This window comes from Molossus molossus, unplaced genomic scaffold (assembly GCF_014108415.1).
Source record: "Molossus molossus isolate mMolMol1 unplaced genomic scaffold, mMolMol1.p scaffold_m16_p_4, whole genome shotgun sequence".
Taxonomy (NCBI): Eukaryota; Metazoa; Chordata; class Mammalia; order Chiroptera; family Molossidae; genus Molossus; species Molossus molossus.
This window is the reverse complement of record NW_023425377.1, coordinates 69,541,965-69,557,691: the sequence shown is the minus strand read 5'-3', so window position 1 is coordinate 69,557,691 and position 15,727 is coordinate 69,541,965. Positions and strand designations below refer to the sequence as shown.

Below are 15,727 nucleotides of genomic sequence, written 5' to 3'. Positions count from 1 at the left end.
CAGTTTTCCTGGCTCTTTTCTTTTTTCTATTTGTTCTGTGTTATTTCTCCACATCACAGGAATTCCTCAAATATTAAATGATTTTTGGTTGGCTGTTAATATTTACCTGCAGGTTATTAAGATTTTTGGCCTGTGTGTGAGTGCGTGCTTGCTTGTGTGAGTGGTCGATTATTAGGTTTCACTGTAGTGATACCAGGCAAATCTAATAAAATGATCATCTTTTCTCTGGCATGAATCCTCTTAGTCTTCAGCCTGGGAGGAAAAGGTCTTGTTTCCAGCTTTCCAGGAATGAAGTAGGAGAATGGGATCTGCAGATTGACTTCAAGTTAACTTTAAGTTAACCTACCGTTATCTGTAACATGCCTGATGTTCTTGAGACAATCTGGATGAACTTGGTCAGAGAATAAACCTTTGGGGATGAGTGCATGGAGTTAGTCAACTGGCTGTTTGAGGTTGTGGAGGGAATCTTAGGGCACAATACCTCTGTACTGTGACCGTCAGTAAGTCCTCCTGTTTTCAGCATTGTGCCTCATGCTCCCCACCTCTGTCTTTCATGGCACCTAGAACCTTAAATCCTGAGTCTTTCTGGGGTTCTGTGCTGAGGCAAGGGGGGAAGGGATTATTTTATGTCTCATGGATTTTTCCATTTTGTGGGCACATTGTGGTAGCTTATTTCTGCCTTGCTGTACAAGTACCAATCCTCCATCTACTTTATGTCTTCCAAAATGTGTGGAAAATTTTTATTTACTGATAACTCCTTTCTCATTCTCTTTTTTCTTGGTAGTTATACTTTAAAAAATTACTTTACCATTAATTTAGTGCAGTTTTAAGAAGGAGAAGAGATAAATGCTTGTGGCTAATTGGTCATATTGAACTAGAAGTCTCTTTTGTTAATTTGTTGTTCTTTTTCAGAATTGAACATATCGTTGATTGGCTTAAGTCCATTGAATACCATTGGGTCTAAAGACGTACTGCTTTTGGCTTACCAGATAATTCTCATGTTTTTATACTTTTTATACGATATATATTTAGTAGCAGGCCTTTGGTGTTTCTTTCCTCTCATAATCTAATATTCAAGCACTTATCAAAATAAGGAACTATATACACATATAGTAAAGTTAACAAAATAGAACTATTGTTTGGGGATCAAGGCCACTCAGTAATAGCCTGAAGTGTTTGTCCATCAGTTAGGAAAGTTCACTTTGGGAGTACAAGGACAGCCTGGAGATGACAGTGTATAAGGTACAAAACTCATAGACATGCCCATTAAGGACTGTTGGTAGATCCAAGAGTTCACAACTGAAGTTGGCATGTGTTTCTCACCAACTGCCTTCATTTCCAGTGTGTCTATGTGTTTCCCTAGACTTCTAATTCAACTAAAATACAGCACATAATTATACTGGAAGAATGGGGACCTGGCACTGAGGGGGGTGTGGAAGGCGGGGAGAGGGTATAGGTAAATCTACCCTACACCCATTAAATAATTCAGTAATGTCCAAAATGAGTAAATCAAGAAATGGCAGTACTAACATATTTATTAATATGGAAGCAAATACCCAAAGAAATATGAAAAGTATTGGAAGTAGTTTACTCTGGGAGACAAAACTGAAAAGGAATGAGGGGTGGGTGTTTGCTACTTTTTATTATAAGTATTTGATGACAGACCAAATATACGTATTTATAGTGCATATAATTTGCAAGTGCCTCCATGCTTTGGTCATTTACAAATAAACCTGGTGTAAGGTCCTTAGCAGATACTCAGTGTATCCCTGGTAATTAATGGATGAAATGGTCACATTCTCTGGCCACTGGGTCAGGCTCAGGGCTTGCCTTCCAGCGGTTGGCATTCCTAGTGTAGGACTCAGGTCTTGATATTGATGCCATTGTTGCATGTCTGTGCTGAGGTTCTTCTCTGCCCCCTATCCCACCTGCAGCAAGACCAAGCTTGGCAGCGTTAGAGACATCTGCTGTAAGAAGGCGAGAGCTAAGGGAAGAGATGTAGTGAAGACCACTGATGGTTTATGGGGATGGCTGTTCCTATGGGACACATCAGACCCCTAATTCAGAGCTCAGTTTCTGGTGTTTCCAACCTATTATTTTGCCAAGTAAACATATGTTTGACTACCACCCACTATCATGATAATTTCATAAAAGACATATGTTAATGTAATTTAAGAATAAGATTAAGGATAGCCTCAGAATAGAGGACATCTCTTTTCAAGAAAGAAGAGTTGAAACTTCACACCATATGTGTACCCCACAATACACACACATGTGTAGTTTACTTTTTTTTTTTTTTTTGCATTTATCTTCAGATGGAGTGGGAGAGAGAGAGGAGGGAAGACAGAGAGAGAAACATCGATGTAAGAGAGACACATCGACTGGTCGCCATCCACACGACCCCAACCTGTGCCGAAGATAATCTGCAACCAAGGTACATGCCCTTAGCGGGAACTGAACCTAGGACTCTGGTCTGGGGGCCGACGGTCTAACTGCTGAGCCAAACCAGCCAGGGCTGTTTTTCTAATTTTCCTGAAGACCAGTGAACAATCATCACAGCTCAGCACCATTTCATGGAAGAGCATTGGAAAAAAACAAAACCAAAAAAACCACAAGAGGATTTGAAAAAGAAAACATGAGCAAAAGAAGCAGTTGGCCCTGCCCAGGACAGAGAGATTATCCTGCGGAGGAACTATCTGGGCTGGGTTCTGAAGGATGAAAAGAGCCCCAGCTAGTGGGGTTGCTAGAGCCTTGCCAACCATAAATCATCAGAAATTCATGGATGGTCTTAGTGAATCTGTGAGCCTCTTAATATTGTGTGCAAAATCTTGTATGTGTTTGCCGTAAGTGCATTTACATGGGGAAGAGTTTTCATAGCTATACGTTTAAAAGGCGAAGAACCACCAAAGAAAATGAAGCCTGGAGCTGTGCATAAATACATCTGAATGTACATGCTAAGCCGGGGAGTGCTGTATGAATGCAAGGAATGATTATGCTTGTCTGCAGGAGTCTTCTGCTTTGGGATACCGATCCTTAATGTTTACTGCCATCCTTTCCTGGCAACTCCATAGCTTCGGATCTATGGTTACTGGAAACTGCTCCTGGAATTTTAGAATTGGGGGCACTGAGGTTGGTGTGTGATCCTGCAGCACCAGGTGACTCAAGAGACTTTTAGGTTAATGACTAACTGGATTGGAAAGAGTGTTTTGTTTCACAAACATGAACATAATTCGTTCTTACTTACTTTTAAATTATAAATAATTATTCAGTAGTTTTCCCCCTCCTTCCTAAATAAGCTCTTGAAAACATTGCGTTAATGAAAAATAAAACTTAAAGCCCTGGCCAGTTTGGCTTAGCGGTTGGAGCATCAGCCTGCGGACCAGAGAGTACCAGGTTCGGTTCCTGCTAGGGGCATGTACCAAAAAAAAAAAAAAAAAAATAAATAAATAAATAAATCGTAAAAGCAGCCATGTGGTATTGGTATATAATGACTGAAGTATAAATGAGAGTCATAATTATTCCCAATTAGACATTGGAATGCCAACATAGGAACCCCAATCAACTCAACCCAGGCGAGGTGGCATCAAGTCTGAGACAGGGACAGGGCATGGGGTGGGAAGGGTTGACTTGAGGACCCCTGAGCGTCCTGGTTTTGTTGTGGGATGGGACAACTAAGGATAGATTTCTCATCTGTGGTGGGATCAGAGGAGGAAGGTCCTTACCTTCCCAGGCTCTGGGAGGAGAGAGAGCCCTGCCCAGGGAAAGATGTTCCTGAATAATGTTTCCCTGACGACTTGTGAGTCTTATCTACTCGAGAGCATACAGACAGCCTAGAAAAAGTCCTTCCCTTGTAAAAAGGTAACTCACTTGAGGGCATATCAGGGGCCAGTATCCCTTCCCCTGTGGCCTATAGAGGCCCCATGACCTGGCATAGTTTTCAGGTTGCCAGCCCTCCTCACTCCCTTAATTTTGTGCTGACTAAGTTATACCCTTATTTCCCATGGCCTCTCCAGAAACCTTTCCTATCCCTACCTTCACTTCTCACGGTTAACATGACTAGGGTTCCATGACTCAGTGGCTCTGCCATTAGCTCATAAATGAACCCGAGCTATGACAATACTGTGTTCCGAACATGAAGAGCAGTGAGTTAATGTCTGAACCACCTGACTTTCTGGGCTGGTCCTCCTGATGGTGTTATTTCCCCTTGATCCCTTCTCTTGCGATTGGGTGATAATGGTGCCTGGATCAAGGTGGGATTAGGAGGCATATCTGAGAAATGGCATGCCTGGTTGACCCGTTCATTGGGTGCACAGTCACATGTGACAGAGCCATGGTGAAATGTGCTAAACAGATCCCTTACTACCAGCTCATGGCAGTGGACTTTGACAGTCGGGTTTTATCTACCAGTATGTGCTCACTGGGAATTTTATTTTTTTTCCCAGCAGGCTCACTGGGGTTTTGAGTGAAGACGAGAACTGGCCGGAGCTGGGCTTTAGAATATTTGTCAGGCATTCCATTTGTGGGGGCCGAGAGGTGAGGAAAACCTGGAAACAGAAAGTTGTATGGAGACCACTCCTACAGTCCAGGGGAAAGTGGTGATGGACTGGGAGCAGGCAGGCTGTGGGCCAGTGGAATAGTGGGATTGGGAGGTGGGGGGGGGGCAGCAGTAGAGACCAGGTTCCTAGCAGGATGGTATGGGGGAGTTGGGAGGAGGGGCCAGTCAGCCACCTTGGGGTTGGGATCTCTCTATATTTTTAACCCAATTAAAATGGGGAACAATTTTATTTAATTTATTTAAAAAGAGAGAGAGAGTATAAGGGAGAGGTAGAGAGAGATAGAAACATCGATGAAAGAGAACATCAACTGGATGCCTCCTGCATGCTCCCCACTGTGGATCTGGCCCACAACCTGGGCATGTGCCCTGACTGGGAGTTGAACCAGCAACCTCTTGGTTCATGGGTTGACGCTCTACCACTGAGCCACACTGGCTGGGCGGGGTTGCGATATTTTGAACTTAGTTAATTGGAAGCATTATTAGAGAGGGAAGAGGGGAGACTGGATAGTGAGAGGAGGGAGAGAATGTTTTTGGGATGACTCATATTATTAGAGAATGTCTATTTGGAAGTGTCCAGCCATGTTAGGAGTATGCGAGTTGGGTTGGGGCTTCCTTGGCAAGAGAGCAGAGTGGAAATATAAGAGGACTAGGAACCAGGTTCCTGGGGGATGCCATGCAAACCCCGGGCAGGACAAGAGCCAGGGGGAAATCAGTCCTGCTGTGAGATCTAATGGTTTTCCTTGGATCTTCATCTGTAAGGACTAGCAACAACTGGGAATTGGGTCTGTAGACTCATTGTGACTCTTGTCTTCAGACTATGACAGGAAGCTGCTGTGCTGGTTAGGAGGCTCTGACCCTGAAACTGGGCAGATCTGCGTTCTAATCTCATTGCTGCTACTTCTAGCTGTAGAACCTTGGCTAATTCATTTAACCTTCTGAACATCAGTTTTCTTATCTGTCAAATGGGATAATAATAGGGCCTTTCTCACAGGTTCATGGAGCAGATATTTCCAGAGCCACTTTTGTGTGCTAAGCACCATGGGTTTGCAGAGATAAGATGTGACACGGTCCCTGCCCTCAAGCCACTCACTGCTATAGGGCAGAACACCAAGTGCAGTGACATGCAGGTGCTGCAGAGACTGGACCAGGGAACTGAGGAGCTCGTGAGTGAGTGGCCTAGACTTTGTATATTGGGGGCGGGGAGGGGAGACAGAAGAAGTTTTCTGCTTCCTGGAGAGGATGTTTCAGCTGGACTTGAAGAAAGGGTTGGAGTGAGTCCAGTACCTCTCAACACTGGTTGCATATGAGAAATCACCTGGGAGGCATGGCCTCTGCCATGGCCAATCAGGGGAGTGGGGGCAATGGGGGCATCGATATATATGTGTGTGTGTGTGTGTGTGTGTGTGTGTGTGTACACACACACTTATATGTATATATACTTATATTTAATGCTCACGTTAGGATATTTTTACAGACAGAGTGGGAGGGAGGGGGAGGGAGGGGGGAGAGAGAGATTAGGAGAGAGAGAGAGAGGGAGAGAGAGAGAGAGAGAGAGAGAGACATCGATGTGAGAGAGACACATCGACTGGTTGCCACCTGCACAGCCCCAACTGGGGACGGGGACGAACCGCAACCGAGGTACATGCCCTTGGCCAGAATCAAATCCAGGACTCTTTGGTCCGTGGGCCGATGCTCTAACCACTGAGACAACTGGCCAGGGCTTCATTGATATATTTTTGAGGCAACCTGCGTGGTTCTAATGTGCAACCAAGGTTGAAAACAACTGACTCAGCAGAAGAGTGGGGGAGCCTAGGGGACAGATAGGAAACTCCAGAAAGGGTTGCCTGCATGAGGTCTCAGAGGGACAGGAGGAAAGATAACTCAGATGGACCACAGAAATTGCTTTAGTGTATTGTTTTACAAACTGTAGCTCCTGATTTGTTATTGGGTCATGAAACCAATTTAGTGTGCCATGAGCAGCTTTAAAAGCAGATAGAATGAGATGGAGTTGCCAACATCAGGGCTCATGGAATATAGTAAGGAATGCAGTGTCCTGAAACTCCTGTGTCACAAGCCTATGTGGGTGTGTGCTCTGGGCCTCCGGCAACATGTGTTTCTTGCCGTGAGCACAGTCACAGGTTTCTGAGAAAGGCAGGGTCAGGGGAGTGAGTGCGGGGAGAGGGCAGTGAGCGGGAGGCTGGGCAGGACTGTGGAAGTTGCGTGAGCTCCGTCCCCAGGGCCGTGGAGCCGTGAAGGGTTGGCGGGTTTTCCACAGAGAGCAGCAAGGTGAAGGCTGCGCTGCGGCGACCCCTCCCCTGCAGCTGGGCCGTGGGGTGAGGCTGCCCTGGGCCGATGGCCCCCGTGAGAGCTGACGGCAGCCCTGGGAAGGAGTAGTGGGGCTGAAATGTAAGGAGAACCCTGGGGCCACACTGATGAGCCTTTTCTCTTACTTGCTGCTTCTGGGGCCGCTCCCTGGCCTGCACAGCCTGTCCCATCAGGCCCAGTCACAGGGCCCATTCAGGACCTCAGGAGTGTTTCCTTTCATCTCTCCAGCTCCTGGAAGTTTCCATGTGGGGAGCTCAGCATCACTTTCATGATTCAAGCAGGAAGAGAGAAGCCTCCGGAATCTTCTCTAAGCAGAGGCCCCGTTTGGACTTCCCGCTCCCCTAGATGCAAAAATAGCAGAACAGCTGTAACTGATGCTTTGAGAGAACATTTCTTTAGAGCTGGTATCAAACATAAATGTTGGGCCCAGAGGGGATGTTCGGAAAGTTCGGGGTTGGAAACCTCTCCATTTTATCTCACTGAAGAATGGGCGCTCCCTGGGCTTCCCCTCAGGGGCACGGTTTGTGGGGTCTTTGTGGTGCTTGGGGCTCAGGGTAGAGGTGGGAGCAGCCAAAGTGAGCTTCCCCCCACCTTTCCTCAGAGGCTCGGCCTGGGGAAGGAAGATGGGTGATGGGCAGTCTGCTCCCGAGTGCACACGTGGGAGAGTGAATGGCAGCCCGGTGCAGTCCCTGCCGTGACCCTTCCCTCCACTGCAGCCACAGGGGCCTTCCTGCTCTTCCTGGCCCAACCGACTCCTGCCATAGCCTCTCGTGCCTGCTGTTCTTTCTGTGAGGACCATTCTACCCCAAATCATCACAAACGTCTCTGCTCCAATGTCACCCTTCCTGCAGGTGACCATCCACATGGTTTTTTCCTCCAACCTTTTCATTCCCTTCTCTTGCTTTACTTCTCCGTAGTCGCCCTGAGCCCTGCCTGAAGTGATTCACTGGTCAGTGTTGGTGGTCTTCTGTCCCCACGAGAGGACGCGCGTGTGAAGGCAGGGACCGCGTCTGTGGCTGCCTGGGCCCTGCTGCAGTTCCCGTGCTGGGCTAGTTGCAGGCCTGTGGCAAGCAAGGGGATGAATGTGGTGGTGGCCTCACCAACCGGTTGGCTCATTGGTTCGTTTTTCTTTCTACCATGTACCAGGCACATTTCCTGCTGGTGAAGGGAGTCTGGGAACCTTGGGTCATGTTCTGGGGCTTTTGGGAGGACAGCCCCTTGCAGGGGGGCATGGCATGGGTCTGCACCCCAGTGTGTTCCCCTGAGGCCGGAATTCTCTGCTCAGAGGCACCCTGCTCCCTTGGGGGCTTCTGGGTGGCCTTTAGTGGTTGGTCCTGGGGGACTGACTATTGGGGTCCAGATACCTACTGAGACCAATAGGGAAACTGCATCCAAATAGCCCTGTTTCCTATCCCACCAGTCCCAGCCTGGGGCACATTCACACTCCATTTTCTGCCCCGAGAGCTGGTTGGCAACCTCCTCCCGTGTGTTCTCAATTTCCCCTGTCGAGGCCGGGAACCTACACTTCACTTCTTGTTCCCTTGGCCATTCGTTCAGCTAGATTTGAGGCCAGTGGGATCTTTGATCACAAACTCAGATGTGTAACATGTCTCATTTTCTGTAAATCTGAGGCCCCACCCTACCAGGCTGGTAGAACCTCTGCCTCAGTAATCCTTGGGCACTGCCTCTGCTCCTGGGAGGGGTCAGGGTGCCAGGTCTCAGGCGGCACCAAGAGGTTGGCAAGGCCTGGCCACTGATCCCTGAGATGCTCGTTCTTCCAGCCACACGGTCCCCAAGTCCGTGCTCCTGCTCTTTGTTTGTTGGTTTGTTTTTTGCTGCACTTGGAGCCCCCGAGTCTCATGTCCGAAATGCCTGCTGCATAAGGGTCTGTGTTCTCACCGAGCACCCACCACATGTGTGTTTACCAAGAGAAACAGGAGCCCCCTCCTGCCCTGGGGACCAGCTTGTCCAGCTGCCATGTAAAAAGGAGAAGTGATACTTCCAGGAGCAGATCAAGTATTCACAGGACCAAGGACTCCCGCAGATGGGAGGGAAGTGAGAGCAGGGAATTTTGGAGAGATGGTGGAGGGCTCCCTGGAGGAGGCAGTGGAGACCGTGTACTTGGAAGGTGGGCTGATGGAGAGTTCTCTTTGGGGAAAGATGGATCCCCATGCCAGTATGATGCCCAGCGTGAGGTGCATGTGCTGGGAGGAAGAGCCAGCTGAACTGCTGAACTCGGAGGCCGTGGAAAAGCGCACCTGCCTCGGTGCTCTCCCCTGCTGCCGGCCAGGCCTGACCAAGCTGGGTTTGGGTGCTGCAGGCCCTGGATGGAAGTGCCTCTTTCTGAGCAGTGTGGCTTTGAAATGTGATACAACAGGTTCACCTGTCACAGGCCTGAGCGGTTCCTCAGCTGTGCCGCCCGCTCAGCTCATGCTGCGCAGGGGCCACCTCAGAGGTTAACCCTGGAGCAAATGAATCCGGAGTCCCTGAGACGGCAGGTGCTTTTGATAGTGCTCAGCCCGGTCTCAGTGGTTCCCGGAACCGACCAACACCTCTCAAGGCAGCGGCGTCTCTGGACAGTGTTTTGAAAAGGGTTCAATCCTATTTCAATGATGGCATTTTGAGTATTTTTCACATTCTGTACCCTGTGTCTTCCTTTTTATTTTCTGTAGGAAAAGGGAAAATGTGAATTAAAATATCCTGGAAAAGTCTAGGCATACATATTAAAACATTTGGCTGCTAGTTGAAAGGAATCTATGTCTGTGTTTCCTCTTTGTTGCGGAAACTTGCTGTGGTCCTGGTGGAGGTGGTTTTTCCAGGCCTCAGAAGATGTCCTTCTTGGGGCTTTCTCCCTCTCTCTCTAGCTCCTCCTCTGTCCCTTCACTCTGCTCCCACCCCTGTGTCTGGTGGTCTCAGAAAGACGTGCCCATCATCTGCAAAGGAGGCGGGTGGGACTCCAATGCCCATGGGGCCCAGCAGGTAAATCAATGAGTGACGTATGCTGGGGGCCTGGAGTGGACTGGAGGGGACGTGTCTGTCTGGAAGGACCGTGACTACTGTGCCGGCTGAGGGTTGCCACAGGAATACAGATGCTTGTAGCCAGGGTCCCAAGTTTTCCAGGGAAGCTGGAATCCAGATTTTAAGGTGAAATTTTTTTATCTAAAAAGGTAGGCAGCTAAAAAAAAAAAAAAAAACAACCCCACTGGGTGGATGGAATAAAACTCACATACCAGAGTCGGCCCATCGGCTACCAGTTTGTAGCCTCTGCCATAGCTGTGTCAGGTTCTCCTGGCCCAGGACAAGCTGGGTTGCCTCCCTGTATAGGGAGTTAGTTCTCTGTGCCCCCAGACCTGCTTGGGTCAGCAGCTGTCTCTTCTAGAGATGGTTTAGTTTGACAGAGTGACTTTGTCTTATGGAGGGAAGAGTCTCAGCAGGATCTGCATTTTTGTTTACACTTTGGAGCTGAGTGACCTTGTGCGAGTCACTTGGGTCCCATGGGTCTCAGTTCCTCGATTATTTCAAATAAGGAAAATTATATCTGAATTTCCTGCTAGGTTCCTTGTGAGGCAGAAGTATAACATCCATGACCATGATTTGACAAGTACAAATGCCAGTCGCTGGTCTTATTTTGTGTGACAGGCATGTGGTGTGAAGGGATCATGGATTTGAAGAGGACAGTCTGCTTCGTGCCTGTCCAGATTCCTGCCTGGTTCCTACACCCACGGAATGGGAGCCTCGGGCTTTCTGTCTGCATCTGTCAGCGTGGTTCCCAGATCAGGAAGGAAGGCAGGAGGGGGCGGCAGGAGGTGGAGGCTGGGTACAGCAGATCTCTTCAGACGCCCCTGTGCTGTCTGGCTCAGAGCATTCTTGAAAATTGGTGAGTTCACTAGTTTGTTTAAATAGAATATTTAAAAATAAGAACATGATGCAGGATAGTGTTTCTCAAACTGGTGTTCAAAGGCACACTACTCTCCCTAGGGCGTTGAAAGGAGTGAGAAAGGGGTTTCACACTGAGGTCAGCTGACACATGTTGGAGTGAAGTTCAGTGAGTTGCTTGCAGGACTCCTCAGAATTTTAAAAACACTATGCTGATGTGTATTGTGAGGTTAGAGCAAAGTGTTTCTCAAACCTTTGTTCACTGAATACATGTGAACATTTCCTTAGATCGTTTGAGTGATGCTGACCCAGGTCAGTGAGGCAGTTCTTCACCCCACATGTTTGTGCTGTGTGCCAAGCGAGGGCAGGCATGGGATAGAGTGGCGAGTGAAAGCCGACCCGCCGCAGCCCTGCCCTTGTGTTGCTGGCCGTCTAGAGGGGCACCCGGCATGCATCACGTGAGCTTATTCCTGGGGTAAATGTACAACAGGACCGAGCTTGCCCAGGGAGGATATGGTGCCCTGGGGGTGGCCCATCTGTGGGGTGGCTCAGAGGGAGAGTGAGAGGGGGAGGGGTTGTGAAGGATGCGGAGGCACCAACCAGCCTGAGAGGCCACAAGTCAGCCCCGTGGGCCCTGCCTGGCAGTGGAGAGAGGGTCAGTATGGCCAGAGCAGGGGGAGGGCTGGAGGGAGCCCGATGGAGATGATGAAGCCTCCCTCAGCCCTGACCTGGTGGGGCCATCGCCTGAGGTGACCGAGTGTGAGGGGCCCTGGAGAGTGTCTACACAGGCTGCTTCCCTTTCCCACCCCATCGCAGACCTCCCTGGACTGAGCACAGGAACGAGGAATAAACTCTGGCTGCCCGGGCAGTACTTCACTTGCTGCCGCGTCTGGCCCCTGACCTGTGGGTGCAGTCAGCCTTCCAGCAGATGTGATTTCCCCAGGGCCGGGCGCTGCTGCCTGCGGGGAGCCTGAGGACCGACCCCAGAGGCTGGCTCAGTTTGCCCGAGGTTCTCCTTGCTTTTCTTTGCCCTGGAATCAAGAATCTGTTGATCGTGCCTCCTCAGGGACTAACATTCTCCTGAATTTCATATTCTTCGGAGTATAAACCCTGCCAGCACAGCATCAATGTCCTCCATCCATTCAAAACCCACTGAGTGAATATGTATTGAGTGTTCTGCTGTGCGGGAGAGGTAGAGGGTGAACAAGACAGTTGGGATCCCTGCTCTCACCAGGCTCTCCTTCGGGGGGAGGGGTGGGGTGGTCAGTTAAACAGGGCCCAGGAGAGTGAGGGTGGTGGGAGCACCTGGCCTCATTCCGAGGGAGCCGGGGAAGGCTCCTGGGGGGGATGCTAAGGGGAGACCTGGAGAAGGAGGATGTGCTAGCAGGGTGAAGCCAGGGACAAGAGAAGAGGGGACAGGGTGCAGTTCTAGAGAGGGTCACAGGGCTCAGTCATGTGGCTGGGGTGGGCCCAGGGCTGACAAGGATACTTTGTAAGATTTCACTTTTCCTTGCTCTTCTGGAGAAGCTCCCCCAGAATTTGTGGGGGAGGCCTGAGAGGCCTTGGTCATAGTAATCCAATGCAATCCTGTTTCTCTTCCGAGCACATCTATATTAGGGGATTGTTATACTTGGCAGTGTAAGAAATTGCAGGAAGTGATTATTGCAAATTCTCAGAGCTTCTGTGCCTCTAAGAAGCCTCTGCATGGACACCCTGAGCCCTGTCCTGATGAGTGCATATAACTGCAATGACAAGGGACAACTTTTATTCATTTAACAAGAGGGATGGGGGTAGCGGGTATATATTGGCTGCAGTGACCTTTCATGGTAAGCAGAGATATAGATGCCAGTGTGGAAACAATTATCTCAAGTGCCCACGGGTACCAGCTTCCTGTTGATAACATGTGGTGCTAATTACCGGGAAGGATTCAGGGCAGATGTTGGCGTCTGAAATTAATTGGCCAGCAGAAGGGCTGAGCCTGGCTCAAGACCCGAAAAATGCTGGGGCAGCTCCACCTTCTCACTTCCCCCTTCACGACTGCAGCCGCGGTTCCTCTCCTCCAGACGCTGTGCTTTACTGCACTCTCATAACCTTCTCAGGGAACCCAAGCTGCGATCGGCTGACTAGTCGCCCTCTCTGTTTACAGCCTTCTAGACCTTCAGGAAGGAACAGGATGGCCAGTTCATCAAAATACTCCGTGTGGAAAGGTCAGCCTGGTGGCACTCCTACTGTCTATTTCCCCAGAATGGGGAGTATTAACAGCCTGCCTCCATGTTCCTGTCAGCATTGCCACGTGGAACCCTGTGGTCAAGAAACTGCATCAGTGCTATGGATCCCTGATGACTGTGATTTTAGTTGGAGACTAATGGTGCCTCGTCTGGTCCCATTTCTCCTTCTTCCTATTGGACGACTTATCTGGAAAACTGTGCGATGACCTTGGAGCATGCTCAGTGCCGTGAGCTTCCAGTCTTGGCTCTCTGCACTCTGTTCTTTCACAACAACTTGTTACAGGTGTAAATGCTTATGACAGTGTTCATTAACCTTCATCTGGGGTCACATTGTGCCAAGCCCGCACCAAGTATGGCACATGCACCATCTCATTTAATCCCCATAACAACTTCAGAGGCTTATTATGCCCCTTTACAGACAGGGATGCTGAAGTCCAGAAGGGTTAACATACCCAGGCCACCCAGCTAGTCAGTGAGACAGCAGGACTTGAACTCAGGGAGTCTGACTCCAGAGCCACCTTTGTATCATTTTCTAACCCCCTCCCCACCACCAGATCCTGAGTTCCATGAAGATGGAGACAGCACCTGTCTTGTTCATCTCAATACCTCAGTTCCTAATGGAAGCCAAGCAGATAGGGAGGCTCAGTAAGTGTTAAGTGAGTAAACGAACTTAAACCCCAAACCTTGCTTTGGTGTAAGAGCAGGAAAGGCATGTCCAAGGCACAGGATCAGGGCTGAGAGGATTTGCTGTGTTTTGTAGACATAGTCTGGAGGGCTGACGTGTGTGAGGGACCAGGCAGAACGGTGGTGGTGGGTTTGCCACTCTTGTAGAATCAAATGAAAACGGCTTTATTTAGTCAAGGAAAGCTTACTTTTTAAGAATGAAGAAATGTTCCAGTTAAAGGTAGTGAACCTTGTGGACCATTTGTATCGTTTGTTATTTTCCAAAATCTTTAGCTTTGAAAACTCAGTTCATAATAGCAAACTAACCAAAAATGAGAGAAAACTCTAGACATAGTCATTCGCTTTTCAAACGTCCTTAGAGAATCTTGCACGCTGAGTCGTGTGTGTGCACGTGTGCATGTGTGTGAGCATCTCCATTGCTGCTAGCACATTAAATGGTCTGCAGTGAGTGCTTCTCATTTCTACCATGGAAAGTTGTTTCCTGTTGAAAAGTAAATTGTATAAGCAAAACAGAAAGGCATGAAGGATAAAGTAAAAATCACTTGAAAACATACCACCTAGAGCTAATTAGATAATTTGAGGAACATCCTTTCAATTTTGTGTATGTGTAAAATACAATTTTATAGAGAGCAGAAAACTGTAAATACTGTTTTGCAGTCTGAGTTTTTTCCCTATTTAATATAGTGTGCAGATCTTCCCATGCCAATGAAGATGGTGTTACATCACTCTTTTTAACGTCTATGTAGGACTCTATTGTATGGCCATTTCGTGATTAATATAACCTGTCCCTTATGATGTATACTTACCCACATTCATATGGCACTATAATTATCCATTTAATCATCTTTCTCTCCCTGGAGGCTGTGAGCTCATTGCAAACAGGGAAATTGCTAAATTCACAAGCATCCAATAGGTGTCCAATAAATTATGAATGGATGGATGAGTGAATGAGAAGGAGAGGAAGAGGTTTTGTTTTGTCATTGCTGTGGTCCATTTCCAGTGAAACTTATGTTCTGAACGACAGCCTGCTAACCCAGGGCTGGTGAGGGCATTTTAGCAGGTATACAGCTGGGCTTCTGCCGTTCTTTGGTGTCTCGGGTTTACATCCAGGTGCCATAAGGAAGTATTTATGATACCAATTAGCTTAAATTCTGCTCTTCTTGAAGGAAAGTCCTTGGTTTCTTAGCCCTGTGGTTTCCTTTCTATGCAGTGACATCCTCTCCTCTGCTCATCTATTCCAACGCCACATTGGCTGGCCAGGGGGGATACCTCTTACACACTTAGGAAAGCAAGACTCGATTTTTCCAGGGGAGGGGGCAGTGTTAGGCATAATGAATCCCTCCTCTTGTCTTTTCCTAAAGTTACGAACCAGATGCCTCAGCCCCATTCCAGCAGTATAGACTGAGCTGAAAATGAAGATGAAAAACCAAATCTCCATGATCATAAAAAATAAACTTAAAATTCTAGATGATTGTTTCTGGAGAGAGTGAAAGATATTTTTAAGCTGGGGTTCTTAACTGGGGGTATACCAATAGGGGGCATATGGATCCCTTTATCTTCTCTGCTAATCTCTTGAAATAGTATACAGGACTTTGTATTATGTATGATATATATTAAATTATATATGCATATATATTATATTTGTATTATAACTTTTAAGCATGTGTGTTTTTCTGGTCTAGGGGTTTATAGTGCTTTTCAGATTCTCAGAGGGTTTGAGACCTCAGAGTTTTAGAACCTGTATTTTGGAGGAAAAGTAATTTAAGTTCACAAACCTCATTTTTCTTATCTATAAAATGGAGTGAAAACTCCTATCTCATGGAGTTATGTGAAAATTTGTAAAAAAGAATATAAACTGCCTGGCTCAGGTGTCCAGTAAATGGCCACTTGTTACTGATACTCACAAGGTAATAGAGCAGGACCTTTCTCTGCTCACGGGTGACTGTCCAGCACCACTGTGTGTGTGTGTGTGTGTGTGTGTGTGTAGGGGCTGTGACCAGAGATGTACTTTCACAGTCTTGCTTTGTTTGCCCCAACAAACAAAGTGGTGGTCCCATGG

At 48.0% G+C, this 15,727-nt stretch overlaps 1 long non-coding RNA gene across 1 annotated transcript; it reads left to right on the top strand.

Annotated features, from left to right (window-relative positions):
* The first annotated feature begins 4,442 nt into the window (after window positions 1-4,442).
* LOC118615642 lies at window positions 4,443-10,634 on the top strand. The gene is made up of 3 exons (XR_004956464.1): window positions 4,443-4,533; window positions 5,547-5,722; window positions 10,520-10,634. It is a non-coding gene; the product is annotated as an uncharacterized LOC118615642 (long non-coding RNA).
* Window positions 10,635-15,727: the final 5,093 nt, after the last annotated feature.